Source organism: Leptonychotes weddellii, chromosome 10, assembly GCF_054177405.1.
Source record: "Leptonychotes weddellii isolate Sample4059 chromosome 10, ASM5417740v2, whole genome shotgun sequence".
Classification (NCBI taxonomy): domain Eukaryota; kingdom Metazoa; phylum Chordata; class Mammalia; order Carnivora; family Phocidae; genus Leptonychotes; species Leptonychotes weddellii.
Window position 1 is genome coordinate 106,145,602 of NC_138378.1, and position 24,832 is coordinate 106,170,433.

Below are 24,832 nucleotides of genomic sequence, written 5' to 3' on the forward strand. Positions count from 1 at the left end.
CAACTCCAATGGAATGAGCCTGTCTCTGTCCAACATCTGTTTTTCAGTCTCAAGGAAAGGCTCTGAACCTGTATTGGTCATAGAGCTATTCTGCAGCAATCACTGTGTCCAAAGAAACTATGACCACCTGGCTGGCTCAGTCAATGGAGCATGCACTCTTGATCTCTGGGTTGTGAGTTCAAGCCCCACGTTGTGTGTGCACCCTATTTTTAAAAAATTATAAATAAATAAATAAATAAATAAATAAATAAATAAATATCCAGCCTAGGTCACAGGCCCATCCCTTGGCCACCAGGAAAGATACTGTGACCTGAAATGGGGGAGGAGGGAGCCCCAATTAACAGCTGCCATATAATTCACTACAGAGACTTTCACCTTTTAACTCTATATACTTCCTTTCTTTGAATTTGTTGTTAGAATATAACTATGATTTACGTATGTGGTTTATTTTTTAAACTTAAATGAATGCTATTGGAATGCAGTCATAAAGAAAGCCTAAAGTCTAAAAAGTTCAGGGTTGATGACTTTAATAAAACTAGGAGGAAAATAAGCCTCATGTATAAATAAGAAACTGGGCTTCCTAATCCTGCACACTTGGCCAACATTTTAACCACCACCCAATAGTCCTTATTGAACCAAAAATTAAAAGATGAAAGAAAGGGGTGCCTAGGTGGCGCAGTCGGTTAAGCGTCTGCCTTTGGCTCAGGTCATGATCCCAGGGTCCTGGGATTGAGTCCCATGTAGGGCTCCCTGCTCTGCAGGGAGTCTGCTTCTCCCTCTGCCCCTCTCCCACTCGTTCTCTCAATCTCTCTCCCTCTCTCTCTAATAAATAAAATCTTAAAAAAGACGAACAAAAAACTGAGAAAACAGATTTTAATTACTTAGCATTATGTTGATAAGAGGGAGGGAAAAGATTTCCAGGGATTCTAAGGAGAAATATTATGAAATCCTCAGACAGCAGAAGGTCTCCAATAGTGTCAGAAAAGCCCTTTATGCCCTCTCTCACTTTTCTCACCCCATAATGTCACCAGTCAAACAGTATATGTAGAAAAGCTATGGATCAGTCTTACTGAAACCAAATAATCACTTTCCACCTGTTTCAAATATATACTCTAAAGATGTTAGCAAACCATCTAAACTAAAATAATGTATATTACCTACCCCTAAAGTAGAGACATTATTAAAATTTCTCCTTTAATTGTCCCAAGGTCTACCACTCAACATTACAAGTTCTTTTTACAAGTAAAAATAAAAATCCCAGTTAGACTGACACACAAAACAATTCCTCTTTACTTCAGTGACTCCAAGCAAGGCCTACCAATTCTGGTATTCACTCACCTCTCTAAAGCAAGCCAATTCTACTATGGCAAAACATTTATTGCTCACCAAGTATTTCTTGCCCACATTTCCTAGACCCTTAAGCAGCTGCTCCGTGACTACTACTGACCAATGGATTGCATAAGAGGAAGTGATGAGGGTCACTTCAGGGCCAAAGGCACAGTAACCAAAGAGGTTCCATGTTCCAGATAGTGCACCAAACATACTTTATTATTTTAACTACAGACTCCTTTTTTCATGTTCCAGGAGACTACGTTATAAATTAATATTCCATATACTACAAATCTAATTCAAATTCCACTTCCTCCAGGAAGCCTACCCAGACCATGCCAGCCTCCTAGCATCATTATTAACATACTATGTATGTATACAATGGGTAAGGCATGATGAAAGCACTGTGCTACAGACACAGAACTAGTATAATAAATGCTCTTCCCTCTATAATTTACAATGTGGTTGCTGTAACAGGACACATGTAAAAACAGAAATAAGTATACATGATAATAAATTTCAAGTGAGTGCTAAAAATAGTAAGTGCTACAGGAGTTTCCACATATCTCAGCAAGTAACTAGATAGTTATATATACCCATATGACATCTTTTCTATGATTTTTTTAATTCATGTATGATTTAAAGCAAATGAGACTCCCTTATGGAGATTACAATCTCCTTGAAGGGCAGGAACCCTAAGATATAGTAACTTCCTGGCTCCCCAAAGCACCATCAATCTATAAGTATGCAATAAAAATTTATTGAGAAGAATGGGCTGAGACGTTAGAACAGAAGTATAGGAATCCCCAAGACATTAGGAATTTGTGTCTCAAAGATGACAAAGGAGACAGAGGAAGGAAGACAAGTTTTTCTGTTATCCATGGCAGGCAGAACTCTACACTGGAGAACAATGACTCACCAGGCTTCCCCAGACTTTTGAACATAGCCCATGACAGCCAACTTCTTATGCTGTAGGACTACATGGTCTCCAGGCAATATCTGATTTCCAATTCAATTTCCCAAATACCCTGAAACCAGTAAAGAGAATCCCTAGATAATATGTACAAGTAATCCAGGCACACATTAAAAAAAAAAAAAGGTCTCTTTCTCGAAGTACATTAATAAGTACCGTTATGATTTAATTAATGTGATCTGTCAAATATTTTACTATGTGTATGCAGAGGACACACCCTGCAGAGGACAAAATATAAAACATAATCCCCTTTTGCCATTCTCATACCCTAATTTGGGAGATAGGACACATGAAAACAAAAAATTCCACACAGTACAAGGCAGTAAAGTGTCAAATGAATAATAAGGAAAATAAATATTAAAAGAGTTCATAGAAGGAAGAGATTACTTTCAAATTTCATATTCTGAACAATTCACAAGCAAGGTGGAATCTCAGCTGAGCTTTAAAGGATAAGTACAATTTCAAGAGGCACAGAGTAAGATAAGAGAGAACATTCCAGGGAAAGGACTATGTAAAGCAGTAGAAACAGAGAAGCCAAAGGGATGTTTAAGGGACAGTAAACTGACAATTTATTTCGAACAGTTTACTAGGGGAGAATAGTGGGAAATGAGACCAGAAATGCAGGTTGGTGCCAGACACTGGAAAGCTTTAAATGCTAGGCTAAGTAACAATTTTATCTTGACAGTAATGAAGACCCTTTGAAGGTTTTTAAGCAAATAACACAATGAAAATAAAAATTAGGATGATCACCCCAAAACAAAATTTAGGACAGACTTAAAAAGGAACTCACTGGGGAGAGTGAGACCACCTTGGACACCATCACAATAATTAGGCCTAAATCAGAACGATGACAGTGAGGAAAAAAAGCAATAGATCTAAGCAGCTGATCAAACTTGGAAAGTATTTCTAGCATATGTCAAATCAGACCCTAAGGACTCTAGAAAGCTGAGATTCAAATGCTAGAACGAAAGAGTTTAAAAGCACAGCAACTGTGAATTCCAGCCTACCCAGGAGGGTCTCCCTACACTTGAACTGATACTGGGCTCTGCCATACCTATATGCATTCCCATCTCCACATACCTACAAAAGGTCCACTCTTTTTGATTGGGGTTTAGGAGGGCAGAGGTGGGAAATGATATATAGGAGCAGCCAAGTGATGAAGGCCAGGTAGTTGTGCAACAAATAGAACTCAAACATCTGTAAAGGCCAAAGGCAGTGTAATCACATCTATTGCAAAATGGAAAAATAGACTGCAAATCCAGTCATACTGCAGGCTTGAGTAATGACATCAGATATATCCATTAAACTTGGCAAGAGTGAAGACTGGATGAATGGAGTTATTGAGGTCCCGGTCCTTAACAACAGAGGTTTTAACCTTTGGGGAGGTCATGAACCCTTTTGGGAATTTGGTAAAAGCTATAGACCCTCTCCCCAGAGAAATGCACACACTCACAAAATTTTGCATATAATCTCAGAGTATTCACAGACCCTCTAAAGCCACCCTCTAAAGCCTATCTAGAGACTCTTAGTCTATGAATTCCATGGGTTCTTAGTTAAGAACCCCTGCTAGAAAACACTGATAACCATTTTCTATCATATACTCCACAGTTTAAAAGTTTTTGAATAGGGAGCCATATATGTATATTTATTTATAATTTATATACAGTGCACACCAGATCAATAAATTATGTACCTTGTAAAGCACACACAAAAAATAGAAATTTAACAGAATGACATTTCTTATAATAAAATAAGTAATTCTAAAGCATTTATACTACTTATTTATGACAAAGTTTTGTGCTATTCCTGATAAACACAATTATTAATACCACTGTTTTTGGTGAGAGTAATGTGATTGAACACGGCTTGTTATTTTTTAATTTTGCTTTCATATTTTGTAATATGGCAACTTGAAGTCTAGTTCTAAATTTCAGTTCATTTTTATAGTAAATAACTATTTTATTTTATTTTAATGGCTATCATAGTCAAAATATATCTATTTCACAAAGATGGGTAAAACCAAATGAAAGAACTGCATCACTTCCTGCACTGTATAAAACATGATATGATATTCAATTTTCAATCCCACTGACCATTTATGCAAAGGTTTTTGCTACAGTTCAGCTAGTGCATTTCCATATTTCCTGATGCCAACCAGTTGTTCTTCCTAATACATCAAATGGTATTGCTTTTTTATATTTTCAAGAGAAAGGCACAAAATCACTAAAATGCCTAATTTTTTTTTTTGACTCTTAAAATACTTTAATAAGACACTAAAAACCCACCCACCCACCCACACACACACACGGTTTAGGTTTACATACATTTTCTACTTCATTTCTCACCTGAAATGCCTAATTTTACAAGGTTTCTATACAGGTTAGAAAATTTTGTTTCCTAAGTTCAAATGTTTGTATAAAAACATTCTTAAAGTTACACACATCATTTTCAGCAATTAAACCCAATAATGATGGAAATAGTTCTAAATACTCATTTTCAATAACCTCTGTCTATAACATTGAATTTTATTTTGTTCTGAAAGGTAGTTACTTGGTGAGTCACTGTTAAGAACCTACCATCATGCCAAAGGGGGAGATAAAGTAAGTGTACTTATTTTTCACAAATATCTGCTAGGCAGCATACTACTCACAGCCACTTGCCACAGAAAACGTCAGCAAATTTGGAACCTCTGTGCTTTTGTGAAAGAAAAATGAGTAAGTCACCTTTAAGTTTGACAATTCTTAAGACCTCTGCCTTAATGACCAGTTAACCTCTATGAAATATTATACAAAAGATCTGCATGGTGACTCCCTACTGCAATACAAAGTATGTTAAGAGTCTACTATTTAAAGTAACAAATTGGAAAATCCAGTTACCCAGGCCCCTATAAACTGTAAAACATCACAACAAACTGGAAAAAAAAAAACCTTCCTTACAGATCTCTAACATTTTTCCCATTTCCCAGATAATTTTATGTAAACTGTACCGTGGACACCATGGTTCTAACTGTGCCTGGGCTCTCAAGGGTCAAAGCTCTATCAGTACCCTCCAGCCAATCTCCCTTACCAGCTAGCAAAGTTTAAAGGAGTTATCTTTAAAGGTACTCTAATTATATTGTCTCCATCTCTGAATTACTACCAGTTTGGCAAAAGACACAAATGCAGCACATTCTGTGACACGAGTTGTCTTCAACACTGTTCCCTCAGTGTAACGTTGGCTAGCAGTTCAGTCAAATAACAGACAGGGCTAGAACAAGGTCCAAGACTCTTCATGACATATCCTGCCTTAAATCCTTTTTTGGAACATGGCAGGGCATAAATAAATCAGTAAAATAAATCATGAACTATATTGAGAGCCAGGGACTTTCAACTTACATGACCAACCTCACTTATACAGAGAAATACACTTATATTTTTACAAGGAGATGACATTTTTACACTTAAAAAACAAGTCCACTGCATAAATGCCAAATGATAATACTCTATTTAAAAAAAAAAAACAGCTACTGCTTTAAAAAAAAAAAAAGTATAAGCCAGTGAAAAAGATTTTGTACTAACTCCTATCAAAAAAAACACATAATCTGTTCTCAAATATACATAAAAACGAGTGAATAAGTTCCTAGTGTGGTAAGCCTTACATATGGAATCATTTCAAAAACTATGAAAATATAAAATTTGGGGTGTAAAACCTGCCAAAAAAAATCTATGTAAATTTGGAAAACTGACATTTCTCATAGATCTCATCCAGATCTGCATACTTCACTGTTCCCCACCACCTCCCTCCATTAAAATCCTGCAATGTCTTGCTACTGCACCTACAGCATCTGGTTCCCTCCTCCTTCTTCAGCTGGTGCCACCCTCCTCCTTGCACTTTCCCCTTTCATTACTTCTAAATAATCCCAAGCTTTTCTGTCCTTTCATCTTTGCTATTTAATCTTCCTTAATATACTGCTCTCCTCACCCTCACTCATATACAAATCATCCCCTGCCTTCAATGTTCTGGTCCACCCAGAGCCCTGCATGAAACCTCCCCTGATCACTCTCAAACGAGAATAACTGCTCCCTCTCCTGAATCCTCAAAGTACTATTTCATACCTCTCTCATAGCACTCATCACATTCAATCAGTATTATAGGTATTTGTGTGTTCGTCTTATCACCTCTCTTAGGTCATAATCTCCTTAAGAACAGGATTTGTATCTTATCTTTTAACTTCCCTATCTTTTAACAACACAGCACCTTGAACAAAGTAGGTACTTATATAATTATGTCTTGAATGAATGAGTGGCTACTTAGAAATTCAATTACAGACTTCCTGTACCACCTGGAATGGAGATGGAGGTATGAGATGACAAGCAACTTTTCCCCCTGATTTCCTCCAAACAAACTCACCAAAGTAAAGCCAGTATTACACATACAGGTGCTTTCAAAAAGCAAGGACATTTCATCCTTCACCTATCTGGTCAAATATGGTGTAATATCTTATATGCACTCACATAGAGTGTCTTCCATTAAACAATCAAATCTATATTTGATAATAAAAGCATGTAAATATTTTAATCATATAGGCAAACTAAAACTTTAAGATGTACTATATGAAAGCTATCAGAATGAGATCAACCATTCAAAGCACAAGTGGAGGGGCGCCTGGGTGGCGCTCAGTTAAGTGTCCCACTCTTGATCTCAGCTCAGATCTTGATCTCAGGGTCTGAGTTCAAGCCCGACACTGGGCTCCACGCCCAGCGTGGAGCCTACATTAAAAAAAAAAAAGTACAAGTGGAAACACAGAGAATGACCAAGCAATTTATTCCAAATGGAAAAAAAAAAACAAAAAACAAAACAAAAACCACCCGAGCTTTAGCTATTTAAATGCTAACAAAACTTGAGAGGCAGAATTTTATTGCTAAGAATCCAAAACCAACCATTCAAAGATAAGCTTACCTAGACAGAAGCACCAAAGAATCAACATTACTGAAGTACAAAGGTGAGATGAGAAACAGCACAAAAATCTTAAAGTGACACTATCATTAAGCAACTGGTATATATGGGCTCCCGAGTCATCAGAAAGCAAGGAGATTACAGGAGTCTCCACTGCACATGTAAGGAACAGAGAAAGCCCAGAAAGGAAAGGAGGGCTACAATGTGGCCAACTGTGGCAAACACTCTTGGAGAGAAGCCAGTTCAAAGGTATGCCTGTGACAGAGCACCTGACTGTCGCAGTTGGTTAAGCCTCAGACTCTGGATTTAGGCTCAGGTCATGGTCTTGGGGTCGTGAGATCGAGCCCCTGGGAGTCTGCTTCAGACTGCGTGCGCCCCAAGTAAATAAATAAAATATATTTTTTAAATAAATAAAGGGATGCCTGTGATTTCAGGTCAGAAGACCCTGACTCAAATGTCATCCCTAATACCTACAAGCTGTGCAATCTTACACCAACCACTTAACCACCCTGAGCCTTGTTTCCTCGTTTATAAAATGTAACATGCAAAACAAGCACAGTACCTGAGTACAGTGTGTCTCGGAGACAGCACTCAATAAATATTTGCTGACTCTGAATAAGGGCCATACAAGAAAAGCAGACATTTCTCTCGAGGCACTTTTGTAGTTTTTGAGAGAACAGCCTTAAGTAATTCCTGATTAATACTTTATTGCAATATTTGACAATTTTTGGCCAAAAAATAAAAATACTCCTTTCCTCCTCACTTACACATTACTTAAAAGCTTACTAAAATTCTTAAAATTTAAAATCTTTGTAATAACTTTCAAATACTAAAACAAAACAAAACCTCTCATAAGGAAGCCTGGAAGCCAAATACCTGGGTTCTTGCCTAAGTAATGCCACTAAGTACGTGACCCATGAAAATTATTATATTTGCCTGGCCTTAGTCTTCTCATCTGTAATATTAAGGAGATTGTGCTAAATTACCATTAAGGCCCCTTTAAGTGGTGTGGTTCTAATCAGGTGATGGGCATTAAGCAGAGCACTTGATGTAATGAGCACTTGGTATAATATGCAACTGATGAACCACTAAATTCTACCCCTGAAACTAACAATACAGTATATGTTAACTCAATGAAACTAAATTTTAAAAAATTTTAATACATTATTTTTTTTAAAATTGTGTGGTTCATGCCATCTCAAGGACTGTTCCAACCTAATTAGGAAACAATTCAACATACAATTTTAAAAAAAGGATTTCTTTCCAAAAGAAAGAAAAAGAAATAAGAAATTTAGTATATTGAAAAAACTGAGCAATTGATGCTAAGGGAGTGATAAAAATCGCGCTTTCTAGAGAACAGACCTACTCTGACCCTGTTTTTGAAGGTCAAGCGATAAAGGAAAAGGAAACAATTTAAATAAAGAAAATGAAACATATAAAACCAAAGCAAGATATGTACAGGTGATTATAACACTTTCTTCACTTGTGTAGCACTTTACAGTTTACAAAGCATTTCTACAGATGCCATCTGCAGCAAATTTTCTGGAATGAGAAATATAAGTACTGCTTAAATTATTTACATTTGATAAATTTGCCCACAGAAAGTCTCCGCTACAAACAATAACATGAAAAACCATTTTGGAAAGGAATTTTTTAAGCATTTCTGTGTAGGATGAATTAGGCAAATGCATGCAGGCAAACAGCTATAACCCTACAAATCAAAGAATTTAGCGCAAGGAAAAAATGTGAAATCAGTCCAATATGCTGATTTAATGATAAAGAAACTCAGGCCCCCAGAATCGATGTGACTCTCTTCACTCCATGTGCAAAATGACAGGAAGACCAGATTGAAGAACCAGAAATAAAGGGGGAAATCCAAATTGCAGAGAAAAGAATCAGAATTTGGTGATGGATTAGATAGTGGTATGTTTGGTATGGATTAGATGTGGTAATGAAAACATTATTAAAGTCTTACTTTGTGCCAATCATTATGCTAGACCTATTTTGTTATTTAATAATTTAAAGATCATAACAATATGACGGGTAAGTACATTATTTCGATTTTACACATGAAAACCTGGGGTTTAGTATGGTTACATAACTAGCCCAAGGTTATATCTACTAAGTATCTGGAAGAGCCAGGACATCATCCCTTTCTGAAGTCAAACCACCATTTCCAAAAGAAACCTAAAACTTGCCTCAAAAGTATAAGCTAGAAGAGCAAAGTTAAAGTATCACTCTGGAAACAGTGGACACCGCAGTATTATTAGAATTCTAGTCCTGTTTATAGTTGTATTTTGCCTCTTCGCCTGCACCTAATGTTATCAGTCTCATCTGTCTGTTCCCAATGGTCCGGTCCAGGATGTCTCAGTAAAGCTAAACTTCCCGGCTGGAGTCCACACTAAAACATCCATGGGGAGAGATTAGATCAAAATATATGTAAGATGAGGGTGACTAGAGGGTGATTAATTTCAAGTCTTACACAACTCAAGTGACTATAGCTTCTGTTTTGGCATAAGCTATTTATCTTCAAAATATGGTAACTATACTAAGCTTTTCTAAAAGCCTGTCACTTCAAGGAGCCTCAAAAATACTGTGCTGCAGATGGGGGTATGGGGGAGGAAGCATGGATACAACAACCCACTCTGCTTGCACCTCCGAATTGGATTTATAAGTTGATGTCAGTGTTTTGTAATAATTTCTCTTCTTCAACCATATATCCTGTGGAAATATAAAATAACCATTTTTTCTATATTCCAAATATCTATAATCCAAATACTGTACACCCATAAAACACTGTCCAGAACTATAGAAAAATTCCTGCACTTCTTTAAGCAACCAAGTACAGTACCCAGTTGCCACTAGGCCATTTTATGACCTCTAACCCCATATGTTGAGAGAAAGGTACAAAGTCTAGCTAAAATATAAAGAAGGAAGAAGAAGGAAAGGCTTGAAATGACTAGACCTCATCTCAAAGAAAAGAGGTCAGAGGCCACAGGGCCCATTCTCAGTGACCAATGACCAAAGGCTAAACTAGTGGTTAACCGAGGAAAGAAGCAACAAGGAAGTCCTTTCCTATACAGTCTAGTCTGTCCCAGTGGGTAGGAAAGTTGTACACCATGGTAAGAAATTTGTGCAGCTCTGAAGCCCAGACCTGATTCAACTCCTGGATGGCATGAATTTTCACCCAGTCCCACACTCCCATCTGTGCCTGGTATTTGCAGGTAATGTAAAAAAAGGAGCCTACCACGTGGTTTTGGACCTCTGCCAGGGAAGCAGTTGATGGCCCTCTGAGAATTCTTGTGATTATCCTATGTAGAAGGCAAAAACCACTACCAAGATAATAATGAGCATCCTAGGGATCTCTTCCTGTGCCCCAAGACTTTCAGGTAGTGTGTGCTTATACTGACCTCCTATACTTGCCCTAAAATGAAAGCTATGTCAGGCCACAGGGTTTAAGGCCAACTAACTCCAAAAGATATGCCACATTATATTCAAACAATGTGGAGCCCTTGGAGGATGAGGCAAAAAAAGAGAAACTAAAGTAAGGAAAAGAGGTAGTCTCTCTCTAAGAGAAGGTATATAAAATTGATGACAACAAAGAAGGGAGGGCTAAAAGTCTTTGAAAAACAATTAGAAATCACACTGTGATATATAATCCAAGAGAGAAAAGATTTTCAAGGAATGTCCAATATCCTCTCTCCCACACTCCACCTTTCAGCACCTCTACACCACGCTCATCACTTACTCAACATTTAGTCCTGGTGAAGACCAGTCATTGGATTAGCAGGATCAAGAGTACATGCAGAGAACATTCCATCCTGAGAACATTATTTAGGCTTGTTTACCACCCTTCCCTATGGAGTAAAAGCATGAAATGCTGCCAGCACTTTCACAATATATACCAGTCAGCACCATAGCAACCCAATCCTCTGCCCACCAAAAGATTAACACATACACACAAAACAGGAAATTCAACAAAAATTAAATTTGACCCTACACTCCCTCAACAGTTAAATGTCTTAAGTAGTAGCAGTATCTTTATATCACACCCACTTCATGCTACCCTTACAGCTTCCTGGCATAAGCAAATTCTTGGGATTATACAAACTGCTGCTTCTGTTTCCAGCCCAGATTTCTAGAAATGAAACCCTAGAATTGAGGGAGAAAGAAAAACAAATGTTGGCAGAAAGAGGGAGGAAAATGCATTGTCTATATAATCCCAGTTTAAGTGGAACAATCACCATTAGTTCCATCAAGCACTTTTTTTCAATAAAACCACTTACCCAAAAATGCAGATCTAAAATACTCCCTTGGCTTAAACCACACAAAAACCAATTTAATAGACACAATCCTACAGATTTTCTCAGAAAGAAATGAGGAAGAGATTTTGACAAACTATGTCAAATTCAAGTTTTGCACCTTATAACTCAAACTTCCTTGTGAGTTAAATAAACGTAATAAATAAGCAGTGTAAAATGTCTACAAAAATCAAACCAAACACCTGTTCTTATAAGCAACACCCCCTCCATTTTCTCTCCAAACCTATTCAGGTCCCCTTTTTGATCCACTGTTCCCAAAGCATGAAGTCTAAATAAGAAATGGAGGGAAAACGTTTCAGATGCTAGTTCACAAAACCAAATTAGACCTTCCCACAAAGTACAGGAGATAAAATAGAAACACATCCAAATTATATCTAGTTTATGACAAATAATTCAAGGAATGACCATTTATTAAGCTCAATCAAACCCCACTGCTACCTTTCACCCAAAACTATTTCTAGTTCAAGAGCCAAAAGACCCAAGCAAATACTTTCTTTTCACATTATTCTCAACATGAAGAAATCTGACCCCCTTCCTACTACATCATAGCTTCTGTGAAACAAGCTGAGAGGCCCCTTTGGCCAACTTTTTTTTTTTTCTTTTCTTTTCTTTTCTTTTTTTTTTTTGAGCCTAACCTCCAACCAATTCCAGAAGAAGAGACAAACCTCAAACAAATTTAACCCTTGATATCCATCCCTTCAGCAGCACAGCAAGCTCCACCACAGCAATGTTTTACACAGACACTTGAAGATTTCTTAATCACTTAAGTGTAAGCCTCAGCCCTCACAAATCATCGCCACAGATTACTCTTGGCATCAACAGAGGGTGCTGGGACTGCAATTCGCTCAAGAACCCTTCATTCACCATCATCATACTCGACATTAAAAATTCGCCCTCTCAAAAGAAAAAAAAGAAATGTCACCTTCTCCACAAGGACACCTGCCTCTTCGACGTTTCTACAGTGAACGAGGAGAGCCAAGCATGAAAGGCTAAAAGATCCTCCAGCTTTAAGTTTTCCTCCCCAACAAACTCTGCAGCCAAAGCACCGTGGACTGTCCTTGTCACACATACACAGGCTTTACTGTCAAACCTTCCGTCTCCCTCTAACATCGTCAGTGTCTAGACCATGGGGGTGACTGCTTTAAAAAGAAACAAAACGAACAAAACAAAACAAAACCCACAGCTGGGCAGTAAGGACTAGGGACCCTGGTGTCCGGTTTCTCCGTTTCTCTTCCGAGAGACCAGAGGGCGGCTCGAGTTCTGCCGCTGACCATTAACCAGTCCCACCTCCCGATCGTCCAGTCAACACGTCGGCTCCCCCTCCTAGGTCCTTTCAGCAGACTCCTAGAAAGGGGACCAAACCCTAGCCCTACAGCAAAATTTCACTTATCCATCCCCTTTCTACCTCCGAAAGCCCTCGCCGGGAGAAGGTAAAAGCAAGTGCGCCGGGGTAAACAGAAGCGCCGTCGAAGGCTGCGCTTACGGAAAGGCACGCCATGGTCATCCCCATTTCGCAGTCCGGGCAAGCGAGACTCGGAGAGGTTGCCCGGCTTGCCAAGGTCACCGCGCGCGCCGGGGCCGAGGGGCGCCCGCGCCGACTTCCGGCTCCCCCTCTCGGCGGCGGCGGCGGGGAGCGCCCGCGGGCTGGGGGCGCCGCTCCCCACGCCCGGCCGGCGGCCGCGAGCCTCGCGCACCCTCCGCGGATGCTCGCCCAGTAGGCGCTAACTAGGGCAACTGGGAAAAGGGGCCACGAAGTCGCTGCTGCAGCAATTTCCTCCGCGGGCGCAGCCCCCAGCTGGCGCCCGTGACAGCTGCGACCTCCGCCCCCTCCAGCCGCGCGAGGCAGAGGGAGAACTCGGGGAAAGTGGGAGGGGGACGGAACCGAGAGAAAGGAGAGCGGGGGGCGGAGGGGCGCCAGCTGCTCCCCGCCCCCTAGGGCCTCGGCGGCCGCGCGGCTCGTGACAGCTGCACCCACCGGGAGGCTCGGCGCCCGCCGCCCGCCACTCACCTGCCGCCGCGGCCGCCTCTGGGCCGCGCTGACGGGCGCCGCGCTCGCCGGGACCGAGGCGGCGCCGCCGCGGCCTCCGCCGCTCCCCGGGCCGGGAGCCCGCCGCCGCCGCGGCTCTCCGGCCCCCTCCTCCGGAGCAGGGGTCCCCCCGCGGGGGGATGCAAAAGAACCAGACGCAGGCTCCGCTCGAGGGAGCAGCAGGGAACCGGGCGGCTGAGGCGCTCGAGGCCGCGGTCCAGCCGTCTGAGGGGAGGGCTCGGCGGATCGCGTCAGACTCCCGCTCGCCTGGTCTGAAGAACAGGCATTTCAGCCGCTCTCCGCGGCCGCCATGTTCTCCTCCTCCTCGGCCGCCGCTGCTGCCGCCGCCGCCGCCGCCGCCACCGCCCCCCGCTCGCGGCCCCGCCCCCTCCGCGCCCCGCCCCGCCCCGCCCCGCCCCGCTCGCTCGCTCCCCGCGGCCCAGCCCGCCGCGCCGCCCCTGCGCGCTCGGGTCCGGCCGGGCCGCGGCGACCCTGCGCCCACCAGCTCCGACGGCGCGCCCGGGCAGAGCGCTGCCCGCCCGCCCGGCCGCGGAGAGAGGAGTCGCCCCGCGCCCTCTGCCGGCCGCCCGCCCCAGGGAGGGCTGCCGCGGTCCCGCCCCGGCCCGCGTCCTAACGAAGTGTGGGAAAGGAGGCCCCAACTCTTCCCCTCCCCTCGGGGCGTTCCTCCGACTGCTGCCGGGAAGCCGCCTAGAACCCCAGGGTGCTTTCAGCTAGGCCGCCCGGCCTGCAGCCTCCCGCCGCGCTTATCTTTCGGAGAAGGTGGTGATGCAGCGGCGAGAGGCCCCGCACCCCCGGGAGGAGTCGGTTCTGGGCCTGGCCCTCCACTAATCTGTTGTATTACTTTGAGAGAGACACATCCCGCGGGCCTCTTTTTTTTTTTTTTTTCCTGTAAAATTGGGAGGTGGTTGCCTAGATGATTTCACAGACTGTTAGACAAGGGAAAAAGAAAGATCATCTAACCCCCTTCGTTTTACAGATGAAAAGATCTGACTGACACGTCTGGCTCTGCAATTCCATGAATTACCCAAAATGTCTGTCATTGACAGAGATTTCCCCTCAAGGGGGCCCACACCTTTCTTTTCTACCCGCTTTTTTTTATTCTATAATGGAAGTACTACTTCCAAAAGTGGCGTATTCCTTGTCACTGGAGGAATCAAACAGCTGCTGAACAGGCTTTCTGAGCCGTGATGGCCTTATCTGGAAAGCATCCCTCATTCCAAAGGCTGGCAATATAATACCTCTCTCTCTCCCCGGAATGTCCTAAGGATGAATGAGTCACTGGCTGCGGAAGTGCTTTGTAAAGCATACATCTATCCTTTCCTGCACTCTTTTTCCCAATTAGTTAGTTGCTTTCACCTGTCCTGTCGCTGCTGTCTCACAACGTTATCTACTGTTTCTCTTCCAGCGTTTTCTATCCTAGAGCAACCTCTGTAAATCCTTAAACCCTTCCCACCCCTCCTAACTGAAACCTGACTGCCTTGAAAACGCCATCCTCCCTGGCATCTCTCTGAGGCAGTGGGCAGCTTCTTCCAGAGGGAGGTACTCCATTCTGCCATTATCCACCGCCACGCCCACGATCACCCATCTTCTCTCTGTCCTGCTCATAAAGCAACCTTTCACCCACACCCCACATTCACTCATTTATTCATTCATTTATGTTCATTCAACTGATTCTTTTCAAAGACCTGTTACTGGCACCCTAGGTGTACTTCATTAAATCTTGCCCTCACCTGGTTTCTCAGGACCTCTAACCACCAGCAGAGTCCCCATCCCCAATAATAGCTGGAAATACCCAGCACTATTCATCTCCACATTCACCCTGTTGTCCCCTTTTGTAAGACCTACCTCCCAGTCTAGTCCAGTACAGACTGTGTGAAGGTGCCCACAAATTAGCCACTTGGTTAGATGATACTGTCTTCCTGTTCGGGCTACACGCTGATTGCCACATCCAGTGGGCATTTTAGTCCTCCCACTATGGGTCTTCTACGGTGCTGGATGGACACTGCAAACTCCTCTTTTTTTTGAAAATCCCCTCTTCTCTCTCTTCTACATCATTCTCCTTTCCTTCTACCTGTTTCTGACCTTCCTTGTGCTAGCACGTTTCTTGGCTTCTCCTTTTTTACAAAGGCATAAAATGTTTGTAACCTCAAGATTTTATTTTATCCGCCTTTCCTCTCACTTAGGTTGACTTCATCTGTTTCCACTGCTTCAACTGTTAATAACTCCTGCATCTCCTTCTTCTAGCCTCCCCCCCCAGCCCCACACACACACACACACTCTGCAGCTCAGTGGCTTGATTGACTTTAAAACAACCTCAGGACACGCAGTGCTGAGATGCCTGGGTGGCTCAGTCAGTTAAGCGTCAGCCTTCTGCTCAGGTCATGATCCAGAAATCCTGGGATCGAGCCTTGTATCGGCTCTCTGCTCAGCGAGAAATCTACTTCTCCTTCTCCTTCTGCTTGCTGCTCCCCCCACTTGTGTGAGCTCTCTCTCTTGCTCACTCTCTCTCAAATAAACAAATAAAATCTAAAAAAAAAGGACATGCAGTGCTGAGATTTGGTTGAATGATGAATGAAACTTAAGGCATTATTTATATTGCCATAACCATCCATAGATGCTAAGGAAAGAACTCTTTTCTTCTAGGGTTATGCTCTTTCTTAAGACCCTTTGACTTTTTTCTTCTTCCTCTGCAAATCATAATCACTTGCCAAAACAGTTAAATCCACTTTTTCTTTTTTTTATTGTGCTAAAATACACATTACATAGAATTTACATCTTAGCTTATCTTCACATTGGTTTGTAGCCATTACCACCATCCATCCCCAGAACTCTTTTCATCTTGTAAAATTGAAACTCTATACCTATTAAACAATAACTCTCCATTCTCTCCTCTCCCAGGCTCTGCCAAACACTATTCTGTTTTCTGTCTCTGTGATTTTGCTTACTGTAAGTACATCATATAAGGGAATCATACAATATCTTTTTGTGTCTGACTTATTTCACTTAGAATAATGTCCTTAAGGTTTATCCCTGTTGTAGCATTTTGCAGAATTTCCTCCCTTTTTAAGGCTAAATAATATTCTGCATTTTGCTTATCCATTCATCCATGAATAGACACATTTTAGCTATTGTGAATAATGCTACAATGAACATGGGTATACAAATATCTCTGAAACCCTTTCAATTCTTTTGTGTATATACTCAGAAGTGGAATCGCTGGGTCATATGGTAATTCTATTTTTAATTTTTTTAGGAACCTCCATACTGATTTCCACAGTGACTACACCATTTTACATTCCCACCAAGAGTGCACAAGTGTTCCAGTTTCTCCACATCCTTGCTCACGCTTACTTTTTATGGTTTTTTTTTTTTCTTGTTGGTGTTTTTAATAGCCATCCTAATGGATGTGAGGTGGTAGTTTTGATTTGCATTTCCCTAGTGACTAGTGATGTGGAGCATCTTTTCATGAGCTTACAACCCACTTTTATTTTTCCTAATTGGCCATCTCTTTTCCAGTTATTTTCAACACCTCTCTGGTTCCATCTACTTTTCCTAAATGGGCCCAATTCCTTAATTCTACCTAACCCCTGAGGAACTATTAATACAGGGGCAAAAGATTTATAGTTAGATTTACTTCCTGAATCCCAAGGTGGCCTCTTGGAAATCCATTTGCTTTAGCTACTTAAGTGAAAGTTTTTACTTCCAAGTACCAATGCCAATCAACAAGTAGGACTGACTCCAATTAAATGAAAGTGATTGAAGAGATTTTTTAAATGAAAATGTAAGACATTTAACTTTTATAGCCCAGATAGATCTGATTTTAGACCAGGTCCTACTGACCTAGGTCCAGGATTTATAACATACTCAAGGATCTGTAACATACCTGTTGAATTTTCTCCAGAGAAAAATAAATTCCCAGTTCTATAAAACATCTGGCTAGTGTACATGAAATCACTCCAGTTTTTGAAGCAAGAACGGATTTAACTTTGACACTCTTTTTCAAATAGTTTTTTGTTTTGTAATAATGAAACAAATTCATAAAATATTCAAACAATAAAGAAAAGTACAAAGAAGCAAAAAAACAAACAAAAAAAACCCCTCTATTGAGCCAGAGAAAAACACAGTGAATACCTTTCCACATATCGACTGCATATTTGCACATATAAGTAAGGTATTCAATTTTACATAATAAAATCATACTATAAATGCTCATCAATAATCTGGTATCTTTTAATGTAAAATATATTTGCATCATTAAAATGGCTGAATATGCATGCATTGTATGTCTTTTTCGCCATTTAATTAACCAGTCCCTTACTGAAAAATGTTTACATTGTTTCTGGGTTTTTTGTTTGTGTGTTTATTTTTCAAATACTGCTATAATTCTAATGCATGCCTTGTGCCCAGTTTGAAAATTATTTTCTTAGGTTAAATTCCTAGATTAATTGCTAGCTCAAATTGCTGGCTTCATTTTTTTCTACTACACTTTTGCCAAACTGGCCTCCAGGAAAATTGTTCCAATCTACAATCCTACCCATAGTGCCTGAGCCCGCCACTGCCCCACAAAATAAATGTTGTCAGTGTTCCTTTGAATAGTCTTTCATTTCCACATTTGCTTGAAGTATAGACATTAAGACTATGTTTAGAGTTAGGGAGACCTGGGTTTGAAATGGCTCTTCCACTTCCTAACTGTGTGACCTTGAACGAACCACTTTAAATACCACCAGACCTCAGTGTCCTCATCTGTAAAATAGGACGCTAGCCAGCAATTATGGCAAAGATTAAATGAAATAATGTATGCAAAGCACTCGGTAGAGTGTTCAGCATTTAGGATTGCCCATGAGAAAATAAAAACGAGCACACACAAAGAAGGTAAAAATCTTCCCAGCCATGCATCAGGTTGAAAGCACAGGGACAGATAAAACCAGCAGCACCACGAACAGGATGCAGTGTCCCCCGAGAACATATCGCAGCTGTCAAGTGTTGTCATAGCTGCCTTCTTCCAGTGACTGCTGCTTTCCTACTCACTGAGAAACTTTGACCTCTACAATCATAGATATCAGAAACTTTGTTGTTTGTAATTATACCAATAAGAATGAAGCCTCCAGGGCACCTGGGTGGCTCAGTTGGTTAAGCGACTGCCTTCAGCTCAGGTCATGATCCCGGAGTCCTGGGATCGAGTCCCACATCAGGCTCCCGGCTCAGTGGGGAAACTGCTTCTCCCTCTGACCCTCTCCCCTCTCATGCTGTTTCTCTCTCGCTCGCTCTCTAATAAATAAATAAAATATTAAAAAAAAAAAAAGAATGGAGCCTCCATCTCTTGCCTGGAGAGTCAAAATCCTTTCTGACAGTGATGTCATCTTGATTTACAACCTAGACATAGGGTTTTAGATAAGGGGGAGGGGGTTCTGGACAAACACCTCTACACTCCTATTGTTTCCAAAGCAACAGGACTCTGGGTCTACTTTGCAGTCCAAACTGGATGTTGACCACCTTCATTTACTTAAACTTGCTTTATTTAAACTGGATCTAAACTCTGCTCAAGGCTAGTATCTTCTAGCCTGTGGTATTAAATAGGAGTAGGTATTACATAAACATAGGATTTCATCTGGAACATCTTGTAAATTTCTTTTTAACAATTTGAAAATATCATTTATTAAGTTAGCTATCATTAGGCAAATTGAATGGTTATGCTGTCACATGATAGTGATTTTTAAAAGTTTACTTCCTGTACAGTTAACATAGTGTTATGTTAGTTTCAGGTGTACGATATAGTGATTCAACAGTTCTGTACATGACTCAGTGCTCATCACAATAAGTATACTCTTAGTCCCCTTAACCTATTTCACCCTTCTCCCCTCCCCTGTGATAACCATCCATTTGTTCTCTATATTTAAAAGTCTGGTTTTGGGACGCCTGGGTGGCTCAGTCGTTAAGTGTCTGCCTTCGGCTCAGGACATGGTCCCAGAGTCCTGGGATCGAGCCCCACGTTGGGCTCCCTGCTCCATGGGAAGCCTGCTTCTCCCTCTCCCACTCCCCCTGCTTGTGTTCCTGCTCTCGCTGTGTCTCTCTCTGTCAAATAAATAAATAAAATCTTAAAAATAAAAAAATAGAAGTCTGGTTTTTTGTTTGTCTCTTTTCTTTGTTCGTGTTTTATTTCTTAAATTCCACAGATGAGTAAAATCATATGGTGTTTGTCTTTCTCTGATGTATTTCACTTAGCATTATACCCTCTAGATCCATCCATGTTGTTGGAAATGACAAGATTTCACTTTTTTTTTTTTAAGATTGATTTATTTATTTGAGAGAGAGTGAGCACAGAGGGAGAGGGAGACTCTCAGGCAGACTCCTTGCTGAACACAGAGCCTGACGCAGGGCTCGATCTCACGATCCAGAGATCATGATCTGATCCAAATTCAATAGTCAAATGCTTAACCAACTGAGACACCCAGGCACCCCAAGATTTCACTGAGTAATATTCCATTGTATATATACCCCATACAAATGATAGTGATTTTTAATTTCTTTCAGTCCAACCTGTTTATTTGGGTGATAAAAATTTTTGCCCAGGAAGTAGGTAATTTTTTTTAAGATTTTATTTATTTAATTGAGAGAGAGAGAGAGAGAGAGAAAAAGAGCACAAGTGGGGGGGAGGGGTAGAGGGAGAAGCAGACTCCCTGCTGAGGGAACCTGACATGGGACTCGAACCCAGGACCCTGGGATCATGACCTGAGCTGAAGGCAGACACTTAACCGACTGAGCCACCCAGGCACCTCAGAAGTAGGCATTTTTTAAGTCAAATACCTTATCATGTCCTAGTGTTCCATTATCAAACAACAGGATTTCTGGTCTCTTTGCCAAGTCTCATGGATTCATTACTGTAACTTTATTTCTATACATCATGCAGCAGCTCTTATCTAAAAGATGTTTAGGTTCTGCATTATTTAGTTCCCTTTTCAGAGCTGCGCATTTAGCAACGTCATCTTGTTCCCACCTGGTGGTGAATTCTCCAGTGATATATGCAGCTCCGATGTGTACTGGACCCCATGGCAATGGAAGCGTAATCGTGTTTAAAAGACAATCTTGGGGGCGCCTGGGTGGCTCAGTCGTTAAGCGTCTGCCTTCGGCTCAGGTCATGATCCCAGCGTCCTGGGACCGAGCCCCACGTTGGGCTCCCTGCTCCGTGGGAAGCCTGCTTCTCTCTCTCCCACTCTCCCTGCTAGTGTTCCTGCTCTTGCTATCTCTGTCTCTGTCAAATAAATAAATAAAATCTTTAAAATAAATAAATAAATAAAAGACAATCTTGGGGCTCCTGGGTGGCTCAGTCGGTTAGGCGGCTGCCTTTGGCTCCGGTCATGATCCTGGGGTCCTAGGATTGAGTCCTGCATTGGGCTCCTTGCTCAGCGGGGAGCCTGCTTCTCCCTCTGTCTGCCGCTCCCCCTGCTTGTGTTCCCTCTCTCTCTCTCTGATGAATAAATAAATAAAATATTTTAAAATATATATATAAAAAAATAAAAGACAATCTTGTTCTCTGGAATGACCACTTCACACTGTTAGTCTCCACAACCGTCCTGTTTCTGCTAAGGTGGACGTTACCCATGCATACTGATCTCAACTAAGAAAATGAAAGTACCGGGTGCCTGGGTGGCTCAGTTGGTTATGCGACTGCCTTCCTCTCGGGATCAAGTCCCGTATCTGACTCCCTGCTGGGCGGGGAGTCTGCTTCTCCCTCTGACCCTCCCCCCTATCGTGCTCTCTCTCTCATTCTCTCTCTCTCTCTCAAATAAATAAATAAAATCAAAAAGAAAGAAAGAAAATGAAAGTACCATAAAATTCCTTTGGTTTTTACATCTGAATTCTGGGGATTATAGTCTCTATTATGGACATTTTGGTCATTTAAAATTTTTTACTACTAAAAACACACTGCAACAAATGCTTTCTTTGCACCCTTCTGAGATGACAATATCATCTATTTTCCCAAGCATTAATGATATAAAACACAGGCATGCCTCCCTAACATGTGTAGGCTTCAATCAGACTCGCGGTAGCAGCTGCTTCTCACTTTTGAAGTCTGAGTGCCAAAGCCAATTGTACATGTAGGAGGACTGGATTGGCAATGGTCTGTGCTGTGTGCTTCCAGATGCCAGGCATATCCACCCCCAAGCTTACCATAGTGTCTGCAGTTTCAATGACAGAGATTCATTCCTTTGGGTTTGTAATTTGCTGTCTCAGGATGATCCTTTAAACAAATCATTTCTCCTTGATTACAGTTATTGTAGAAAATTGAGAACATAAAGAGAAGTTGATAAATGAAAATAGAAATTACCTGTAGCTCAAGACTCAGACGTCACTACTGTTAACATTTGGTATTTCCTTCCTTTCTCTTCACGTATGTGAAATTGAAAAGATGACCTTATTTAAAACTCTTTTGTTATGCATTTAAGCAGCTTTACAATAAGGGAAATTGATGAATATAAATTGTAAGCATTTCTCTAAATTTACTTCTGCTTCCTTCCTTCATTCAATAAACATTATTAAATACCTACTACATGCTAGCCACTGAGCTAGACACAGATTAGTGATACAGAACACATTATCAGTGTGTAAAAATTCACATATTTTTACAAATCAGTAATCAGACATATAATCAGTGCACAAAGTATTTTATGTTCTAGTTTTCTTTCTTTTTTTAAGATTTTATTTATTTATTTGACAGAGACAGACACAGAGAGAGAGCAAACACAAGCAGGGGGAGAGGGAGAAGCAGGCTCCCCACTAAGCAGGGAGCTCAATGTGGGGCTTAATCCCAGGACCCTGGGATCACGACCTGAGCCGAAGACAGAAGCTTAACCAACTGAACTGCCCAGGTGCCCCTCTAGTTTTCTTTTTCAATATTATTTCTTATAGATTTGTATATGTGCCTCAAACTTCTTGGTTTTTTAAGGGTTGTACAGTATTCAATTGTATTGATATTTACCATTCTCTAATATTGCAAATTTGAGCTCTTTTCTCCTCCCTCTTGTTTTTGGATTCTTTCCTTAGCCCTTATTCCTCGAAGGAGGTTATCAAATCAAAGGGCATGATTGTTACTTATCTCCTTTTAGAACTCAAATACTAAGAGAAGGAGGAACAAATTCCATGTGTCTTAGACTTCCCATGAATTCAGTCACACAGAAGTTTCTCTTCCCATTTCAGGGAAGTAAAGGCATGAAAAGGTACGTGTCCCACAGGGAAAGCATAAGCCACCGAAGATGAACTTTCCCATCTGCTTGGCTTGGGCAGCCTCTCTGCTGCTACAGGAATGATTACTAAGAGTGACACCCTTTCCACCCCCAAGCAAGCTCACTGAGGGCAGAGGCTTCTGAATCCATCAGAAAGCCCCCAGCCCTTGTTTTTCATTCAGTTTGGCTTTCAGAAGAACCCACACTTCTGCACTTCATCCACTGATGCAACTAATAGCTATTGATACCCCAATTCATTCTTTTATATCTCTGTGGACCAAGGACGACTATAAAATTTCCCTTGAAGTTGGGGCCTACCAGTTGCTGATACATGGGCAAGAGCTCATGGTGGCACCCATTCGTGACCTGCCAAAGAATCCCCAGGCAGGACCTGCTGAAGGGACCCTCCATGTGGGTTGTGCTAAGCCTTCCTATATACTCCCACTCACCAATGGGCTGCAGACAGATTTAAGTCCCACTCTCTCGGCTTGATGGGGTAGATACATTCCTCTTTCCCTCCCAGGGCTGCCCAAACTCTGTCACTTGGGCAGAGGAAAAGCGTAAGAGAGCAGAGAAGGGGAAATTCCTAGCTCTACCTCCTCAGTCCTGAGGCAAGCTGTCAGGCCCTAAGTTTTCAAATACAGGAATTGTAAGTAGAGATCGTATCCAGAGATTCATTCATGCAATCATCCAATAAATATTTATTAAGAGCCCACTACGTGCCAAGCATAATTCTAAGTATTGGGGACACAGGGGGAACAATTTTTGTCCTCAAAAGCTTACATTGTGAAAGAAACCGATAAGACATGAATCAACAATAAATGAGGAAAGGCTTCATCCAAGTAGAATATATAAAGTGCAACCATCAGTGCTAAAATAATCTAATGTGTTAATGATTCTTCAGTAGGAAGCTGAATAAAATCTAAGAATGTTCTTCAATCTGATTTAACAAACTTCCTATAGTAGCTGGGAAGCCGTAAAGACTGAAAAGAGAGGCTCCCTGCCCTCAAAACACTCACCTTCTAGGGGCGCCTGGGTGGCTCAGTCATTAATCGTCTGCCTTCGGCTCAGGTCATGATCCCAGGGTTCTGGGATCGAGCCCCGCGTCGGGCTCCCTGCTCGGCGGGGAGCCTGCTTCTCCCTCTGCCACTCCCCCTGCTTGTGTTCCCTCTCTCGTTGTGTCTCTCTCTGTCAAATAAATAAATAAAATCTTAAAAAAAAAAACAAAAACACTCACCTTCTAGTAGGGAAGTTTCATGTATTCAACTAACCACAATAGTTGGTGCTTGTACTGTATATCTTCATGATGGGAAGGGAGATGTATGTATTTCCATTCATGGAGCTAGCATGTGTCAAGGACATACTTCAAATTCTGCATATCCTGGGTCCACAAGCTAAGAGCCTGCACACAGCTTCTTGTTCCGTGAGTGTCTATAGCTATGATTCCAGGAAAGAATTTATTTTGCCCCTCTGCTCTTCCCCATTGCCTGGCCTCATCACTGCCCTCCAACATCTCCTTGATTCCCCTCCCCAACTACCCTTTCTCCATGACCTATCAGAGAGTTCACTATCTCCTCACTTTCTTATTGTCCCTAGGGTCAGGAGACACTGGGGACACTCTTTCCCTTGGCTCTTTCCTCATCTAATTCCCTACACCCACACAATTCTAAGGCAGGAAGAGATCTTGGCATGACTTACTCATATGACAGATGAGGAAACTGAGGTCTGGAGAACTTAAATGACTTGTCCAAGGCCAAACAGCTATTTAGTTACTTCCTGCAGGAAACATTTTTGCTGGGGTAAGTCAGGGGAAGGCTTTCAGGAACAAGGTTTAACAGATTTAAATAGATTTTAACTTGTCTGCTGCTGGCTCTTAGCATGGAAAGGACCACGAGCCCTCAGTTGACCAAATAGAGTCAACACACAGAGCAGCACAATCATCTGGCCACGCAGAGAAGCTGGGGTGGAAGCAGGATTACAAGTGACTAAGAAGTGACTGGGCAGT

The 24,832-nt window shown here is 41.7% G+C and overlaps 1 protein-coding gene across 8 annotated transcripts in view; it reads right to left on the reverse strand.

Annotated features, from left to right (window-relative positions):
• Positions 1–13,930, reverse strand: part of NCOA1 (nuclear receptor coactivator 1) — a 240,806-nt gene extending 226,876 nt beyond the window's left edge. For 7 of the 8 annotated variants that reach the window (XM_081832160.1, XM_081832156.1, XM_081832155.1 and 4 more), the window contains exon 1: positions 13,568–13,930. The gene's annotated coding sequence lies outside the window, so the exon portion shown is untranslated. Of the gene's footprint in view, positions 1–13,042; positions 13,164–13,567 lie in introns of those variants that run through there. The other variant, XM_081832153.1, reaches the window with a different exon arrangement.
• Positions 13,931–24,832: the final 10,902 nt, after the last annotated feature.